Source organism: Curcuma longa, chromosome 21 (genome assembly GCF_044706935.1).
Source record: "Curcuma longa cultivar G26 ecotype Majalengka, Jawa Barat chromosome 21, ITB_CL_G26_1.1, whole genome shotgun sequence".
NCBI lineage: Eukaryota > Viridiplantae > Streptophyta > Magnoliopsida > Zingiberales > Zingiberaceae > Curcuma > Curcuma longa.
In genome coordinates this window covers 8,128,756-8,137,033 of record NC_133881.1, presented here as the reverse complement: position 1 = coordinate 8,137,033, position 8,278 = coordinate 8,128,756, and the positions used below count along the sequence as shown (strand labels likewise).

At 35.7% G+C, this 8,278-nt stretch overlaps 1 pseudogene; it reads left to right on the top strand.

Annotated features, from left to right (window-relative positions):
- The first annotated feature begins 2,449 nt into the window (after window positions 1-2,449).
- LOC141815132 (uncharacterized) lies at window positions 2,450-3,286 on the top strand (annotated as a pseudogene).
- The last annotated feature ends 4,992 nt before the right edge of the window (window positions 3,287-8,278 follow it).

The window sequence follows — 8,278 nt, the reverse complement described above, 5'->3', positions numbered from 1 at the left end:
AAAAACCTTGGAAACCCTTCCTTCCTCCTTTTTCTTCCAACCTTTCTCCTTTGATCCCCTTCCTTAGAACTGATGAAATAAAAGATCTTCAAGAGTGCTCGGCCAAAGAGGGAAAAGAGAAAGAAAGAAAGTAGAGAAGAAACAAAACCTTAAGATCACCTTGATTCTTCTTTGTTTCCCTTAATACTTCCAACCTTTTTCCCTAAATCTACCTCTTTGGAAATTTGATGGATGAAGAAACCCTCCAAGGTGCTCGGCCACAAATGAGGAACAAAAAGGGAGAAAGAGCACTTCGGTCACAAAATGAGAGGAGAAACAAAAAAAATGAAAATGGAATAGATTAGATTTGTAACCCCTCTCTTAATTCCCTTGAGTAACCCCCTTTCCCTTTAATTCTTTCTTTTATGTAACCTCCCCTTTATGAAACCTTCGGCCACATCAAATAAAAAGAGGAAAATGAAATGAAAATCCCTTCATTTCGATGAGAGAAAGAAAATAAATGGATAAAGAAGTTTTCTATCATTCCTTAATTTAGTAACTCCTCTTAATTACTATTCTTTTTCTTTTCCTTTTTAAATATTTCTCTTGTAACTTCCCCCATGCAACCCCTCTCTAATTATTTTCGGCAACATCATGAACCAAAACAAATATCACATTTGATGGGGAATATTTTCTTTTGTACATTAATTGGAGAAAGAAGTTACCTTCCCTTTTATAACTCCTCCTTTTTAAAATAAATCTCTTGTGTTAAAGGCTATAAATGCATTAATGATGGAAAACAAAACCCCCTAATCCACCTCATGGAGGTTTCGGCAACCACATAGTGAGGAGAAAAATATTAGTTTAGGTGAAGCATAAAATCATGAAAAAGATATTTAAATTACCCTTTGTAACTTCTTTTTGTCTTTACTTTCTACAACCTCCAACTCATGAAGTTAACTCCACCATCAACACATGGAATTTCGGCCAAATAAATCATGTATTTTCATAGAAGTTAAAAGAGTTTAAACCTTGCATTTAAAGAGGATGATGTCCCTTCTTATTTTAAATCCATTCCCCCTTATGCTTCTTATAAGAAAACATACTAGAACTTGTGGTTATCTCATACCTCTCCTAGGCTTGCCACTTCCTTGAGGTCCAAGGTTCAATCCTTGGCACCTCCATTCTTTTTCCTTTTACTTTTGGCCAAGCCCACATAAGCTAAAAGCCCACCATGAGTTATGCATCCATGAGGCCTATTAGACTTTAGGATAAATCCTACTAGTGATCCACTAAAGATTTACCCAATAAGAGCCCATATAATTTAAAGCCCATTAGTACTTTACACTCACATTTCCATATCGTAAGCTATCCTTTATCAATATTAAGGAAAATATTGAAGGGCTTTTGGGGGCTTCCATGGAGTTCCGCTTCGCTTCGCATCCACCTTCAGCAGAGTCATAGGGAGAGTCATTAGATTTACTCTACTTTCCATTTTGAGTATAGATTAGATTTTGCATGTTAAATGTTTGTTTAAATTTCTCTTACAGTTTAGATGTTGATTGTCATTAGCTTTCTTTTGCTTGTTTGTTGAAGCACTTGTTTACTTTGTTGATGCAATTTATTCTTAGCACTTTCGTATTAGAAATTTTATTTACAATGCTTAGTATTCTTTTCATTATTTAGATTTAGAATTTAATGCAACCCCCCCCCATCCAATACAGAAAAAAGAAAATCCAAATCCCCAATCACAATAACCACTAGGATTACCGCACACCATCTACAATGGTTGAGAGACGACTCGAGTTATCCAATACTACTTTAGTTAGGGGATTCGGTATAAATTAAGTTGGTGTGCTCATTTTAGATGACACAACAGTGAGCAATCAATTTTTGGCGTTCTTGCCGGGGATTGATAGAGGGGTTAAGTAGTTCTAGCTTGTTCTTGCTTTGAATTTTACTTGTCAGGGGTAAAACTGTCCAATTGGTGCTAGTTTTTGCTGAATTATTCATTTTGACTCCGATTGATCTGAAATTTGATAGGTTCATAGAAAACGGTCTAGGAAACAATATTGACAGCCTTTGGCTGTAAAATAAGGCCAAAATTGATAGGTTGATAGAAAACAGCCTAGGGAACAATACTCACAGCCTTTGGCTGTGAAATAAGGCCAATTTTGGTCGAATTCTTTCATTTTGACCACTTTTTTATTTTTGCAAAAATTTTATTTTCATTTCTCAGTTTCATTTTTAGTAACTTGTATCGCTGTAGTGGTCACAAAAATTAAAAAAATTATTTGGTGCTTCAATTCCTTGTTATACTTGAGTTTTTTCTGCACTGTTCTACACCTAGTTGTGTTTTGTTTGCTTGATTTCAAGTGAGTGTATAACAAGAGCATCTGAGGAGCACCTACTTGAATATGATCCAGATATTGACAGAATATTCCATACATTACAGAGAGCTCAAAGGAACATGGCACTAAACAACAACAACAATAACATCAACAATAGAACTCTCAGAGAATTGGTAGTACCTGATGTTGCTTATCAACCTTCTTGCATTCAATATCCTGAACTAGAAGTGGATTTTGAGCTAAGATAAGGGATAATTCATCTATTGTCGAAGTTTCATGGACTAGCTAGTGAGAATCCAAATAGACACTTGCAAGAATTTCATATGGTGTGCTCAACAATGAAGCCTCAAACCATAACAAAGGAGGACATCAAGCTCAGGGCATTTCCATTTTCATTGACAGATATGGCTAAGGATTGGTATTACTACCTTCCCCCAGGATCTATTACTAGCTGGAATGATATGAGGACAATATTTCTGGACAAGATTTTCCCTACGTCAAGGATTGCAGCAATCAAGAAGAGCATATGTGGTGTTCAACAAATGAATGGAGAAACATTATATGAGTACTAAGAGCGTTTCAAGAGACTTTGTGCAAGTTGCCCCCAGCACCAGATCAGTGAGCAGATATTGATTCAGTACTTCTATGAGGGATTGCTTCCCATAAACAGAAGTATGATAGATGCCGCTAGTGGAGGAGCACTTGTCAACATGACACCTTCTCAAGCCAGGGAACTCATTGAAATTATGGTAGCTAATTATCAACAATTTGGTAGTCGATCTATGGTTGTTAGAATCGGTAAAAAAATGAAAGAGTCGCGATCGGTTCCGCTTTGCTCGAAGAGAAACTCGCGCGAGGGAGGCGATTTAAGAAGCCGAGCTAACCCTAGCCTCCTCCCACACCCTGAGCGCCACCCTCTCCCATGCGACATGATCGCTGTCGCCTTTCATTCGTGACGCCCTCTGCTCCGCGCTGCAACGCCTCTGCCGCCTGTCGTGCCTGCGATTGCCGACCGCCGCGGGTTGCGACGTCGCCTACCTTCACCACGACGCCGTCGCCTGCCGCCGGTGACGCTCTCTGATCCGCACCGTGACGCCACTACCGACCAACCACCTGAGACTCTGCTCTGTTCCGTGTCTTCTAGCGAAAGCACGAAACACCTCTCCTTTTTGCTGCGATCAACGTACACCGCGACTTCGCCTGCGAGGTTTTCCTGAGCTCCGCCTTATCTTCCCTTTCCGCATTGCTTTATTGGCTAGTTTGATGGTTTAGGGTTTTAATTGTGGTCGGTTGGGTTTAGGTGAAATAGAAACCCTTCTCTAATCGAATTGTGGTTGGTTAGGTTTAGGTGAAATAGAAACCCTTCTCTGATCGAATTGTGGTTGGTTGGGTTTAGGTTAAATAGCAATCCTTCTCTTTAAGAATCGATCGAATCGTGCCTTCGCACAATTCCTCCGGCCCACCATCAAATTGGAATGAGCAGGAGAGAGAAATCCCACAAGTAATCCCCCGCCTTCAAAATCCAACCAACTCATTCTGACCACTTATTGCTCCGCTTAGGTTACAAGCTGGCGCAATACAGCTCAGCTTCCATTATCTGTGGAATCTGGTGTCTTTTGTTTTATTTGTAGTTTTATTTCATTTGATTGGAATTATTTTAATATTATATGTAGATATTGGTTCGAGTGGAACACGTTGATCTACTAACACTCGGAGTTTGGTAGATACAAAAGTGGGTACTTTCTATCCTTGGACTCCTATATTTTTCCTGTGCATGAATATATAAAAATTAAATTGATATATATATATTGAGATATGTTATAATTGTTTTCAAAAGAGGATTAAAATGACATTTAAAATACTGAAATCGGGTTAAAATAATTAAATCACTAAAGGGTAATCAACTGAGTAATTTCCTGTTCACACATGGGTTCGTCTGGGATAATTAAAAGGAGAAAGGGTGTTTTCAAAAATTTAAATAGATATTCTCCTTTACTCTGCTGTTGATACATGTCTTTATACTGCTTGATCTTTTATTTCTTATACTGTTAATATTGCATCTAGTTGATACTTATCCTTACCTACAAATCTTATAGTAATACCTAAATGAATGAATAGATTTGATTTGATTTGAGTTGGTCGTTTAGACCAAGTCGAGAAGATACATATTGAGAATGTAACCATTATGATAATTGATGAAAAAGATAAAATGTGAAATGATCGGAGATAAAAAGAAAAAAGATAAATATTAAAAGGTGTTAACTATGAGCCTAATTTTATACCAGAGTTATATACTAGAGTACTGGACCATATACCTGAGTAATGGTGCGAGACATAGTTGTCGGTCCAGAGCACTTGACCGCCCATATATCGTTGTGATAGAGCAGAGGCTGCTGTCAATATTTATCCTATCTTCCACCAGTGAGGGCTGTTAGTCCGTACGTTAGATAATGTATGCGACGATATATTCTGAAGAGGCGTTGTTAGCCTAGATTATGAGATTTTTGTCATTCTACTCTGATGATATTGGCTCCCGTTGTATTGCTTATGCACCTGTTAACACCGATTATAATAATTATTCATGTTGAGATTATACTGATGATAATTTAATATAGCATGATTAAATAACCATGATTGAGAAATTATTATAATGGATGATAAATTATGATAATTAAGTTGAGATACGAAATTAATATATCAACTTGTACCTGATTCCAAACAATGATCACTGAAGATAGTGATACAGATAAATATATATATATATTATGTATAAATGGAGAACTTTAAGGAGAACTTAAAATGACATTAAGAATAATCTACTCTATTTCCTTGGCTTCTTAAATAAGATTAAATTTATGCACATCTTTTCTGATTACCCACTTAGCCTTTGGCTAACTGTCTACATTCTTTAGCTTCCAGATTTGCAGGCATGAATTTAATACTACCTTGATTCAATTTCTTTAGAGTTGCTCAGAGACTCGACGTGTTGATTTTCAATTGGGTTTACTTTAGCTTATGGTATATTATGTCTCTTTTATTTTATTGTACTGGTTCCTTATTATATTGTCACCAAGTGAGGTACCCTCGGTGTGCGAGAACGACACCTCCGAGGTGTGACAATTTTATTGGTATCAGAGCAATTAGATCTTTCGGGATTAGTCTTTGCATTTTTAGTCTATTTGATACCAATTTTATTGGTATCAGAGCAATTAGATCTTCCGGGATTAGTCTTTGCATTTTTAGTCTATTTGATATCAATTTTATTGGTATCAAAGCAGTTAGATCTTCCGGGATTAGTCCTTGCATTTTTAGTCTATTTGATACCAATTTTATTGGTATCAGAGCTAAGTTTGCAATTTATGTCCGTGGTTCAACTATATTTTAGGATTCTATTTTCTGCGTATGATTTATGCAAGTCAAGTTGTGTCTCTGAGCTACAGGAATTAGAGGTCCTTTATTTATTCAAATTACAATCGATTATTGAAACTTTTATTTAATTTTTAAACATGATGTCATGAGGCAGACTTACCCATGATAGTGGTTGGGGCAATAGCCATGCCTATAGCCGCATCCGTAGTACGGATAATGGTAGTAGTTGAGATCGTGGTCATACACGTCGGCGTACCTCGACTACTCAAAGGGTTGATTATGGGTTGCATGAGGCACCACTCTCCCCATCGAGGATTCCAACCCTTCGATCTTATGGATTATCAGTATTGATACCCTTGGGTGGCACGTATAGGTTGACATCCTGAATATCAGTACTTAGAAAAGGACTATTGATGTTAGCTGCCAATGCTAATTTTCTCCTCTAGTTGGTTGTCAATTTGTTTTGCAAGGGTTTTCCATTACCTGGTTCTCAATGACAGCAATTATCTAATCTTATTTTCAAAAAACAAACCCTTTGATTCTTTATTGGTCATTCTCTTCTTCAGCTAGTGAGGTTGTCTTTGTTTTCCTTGTGGTGGCTAAAACTAGATCTTCTATCCTTAACCTCAGATATTGTCTTGTTATCTGGTATCCAACTTCTACTCCTTCCTTGTCTTAATTGCATTTATCTAAGTTGTTTAGTTCCTAAGATCCCTCTTAATTCTCCCTTCTTATTATACTCCATCCTTTCTTGATTAGTTTAACAAGTTGGATATAGATAATGGCTTGATGAGAAGTGTTAATAGTGTTAGTAGTATAAGGTATTAGGTATAATGGGATAAAGAATCTTAGCTTGTGGTTGTCGCCTAGGAAATTAAGAAGACAGAAAGCTTAGTTGTGATCATCTATGGTCATCATTCTCGATGGAGGTCAATAGGTGAGACGTTGACACGGTCTAGACTCCAGAGACCACTTGGAAGTCAATGTTAAAATTAACTGTGCTCACTATTTTGGTCTATAGCAATTATGTTGGTCTCAAAATCCACAGTAGTTTCATAATTGTATTTCTACAAACCCAAAGAAACCTTCCTTGGTTTACAGCATGCACATTAAGTTAGAGGCCATATCTGCTTGTCCAATTTGTGCTTTAAGTTTACCTGTATGTTCTAATTGATAAAATGGATTGGCTAACAATTTAACCAAGGAGCTCAAACTGTTAGAAAGGAAACAATCTATATCCTTAATATTCCCCCCCTTCATTCATGCGTAGGTAAATATACTTCAATTGATTGATCCAAATGGGCATATACATTGAGGAGATAATATTATTGTCTAAGATAAAATTTGAAGTCATAGCCTTTGATATTAATTGGCTAATCACATTCAAAAAGCTTAAGCCATATGAAAGAGATGGCAATTAACTTTCTTACAAACTAAGGTTTTGGGATAAGTGACTAAATGATCAACTTTGGAATGGCATTAGAGCAGCATATTCTAGATTCAAATCTTGCTTGTTATCATCAATTCATATGTTGGATACGAGCTAGCTAAAGGAAGTATATTGAGGCAAAATTCTATATTATTTATTGTTAAATTGCATACATTTTGTTTAAGGGCATTAATGATGATTGTTTTAGTTACTAGTGTAAATTAATGGAATATAAAGAAAAAAAATTGAATAATTGATTTCTAAATCTGTTGGTTGTTACGGGTTTAATTTTAGCACCACTCACCTATGCGACATTTAGACAACTTATGCCTGCAAGGTTACTAAATAAGTTTAAACCTAATCTGCTAGAGACATACAAGAGAAGTTAAGAGAGATTGAGAGGGTTCAAGAGATATATGAAGAGAGCTTACTATTCGTGAGGATGATTTACAAATGATGGGAAGAGAGCTATTTATAGGCATCCTCCTCTTGAAAAGGCGGTTGGGATCAATTTGATCCAATAGTATAGTTTATATGTCTAGAAAGATCCTATAAAATATCTATATATTGTCATGTTGAAAAGATTCTCTAGAAGTATCTAGAATGACCTTGAGGAAGCACCTAGAAGAAAATTTATGGGCCAAGAGGTGGCTAAATGGTAGATTAAGAATCTCTTTCGGCATTCGGGAGAAAATAAAAGTGTTAGGATTTAGTAGGGTTGAGTGTTTTGACACTAGATTAAAACTATATGGGTAAATGGAGTTTTAAAATTTTTGGGGTGTTTCAAAAATAATTAGTAACTATGAGGAGGAAAATAAAATTCTCTAAACTAAAACATCAAAACTCACTAAATTGGTTATCTTATAATTAATTTTATTTATCTTATGATTAATTTAAATTTCATTGGTTATATGAATAATATTCAATTATAATTATAAAATTAATAACTAGTGAATTAATTTTTATTTATACAGTTGAATTAAAATCCTATAAGTTATACATTGATAGTATAATTAAAAGGAAGCCATAACACTAGCATAATTGATATATGTTATATTTAACTTTTATTTAAAAGTCTTCTTAGTTACAACCCATTATAATGTCCAAATGTTTCAAATGGTATTCAACCATGCAATTATACATGAGTCAA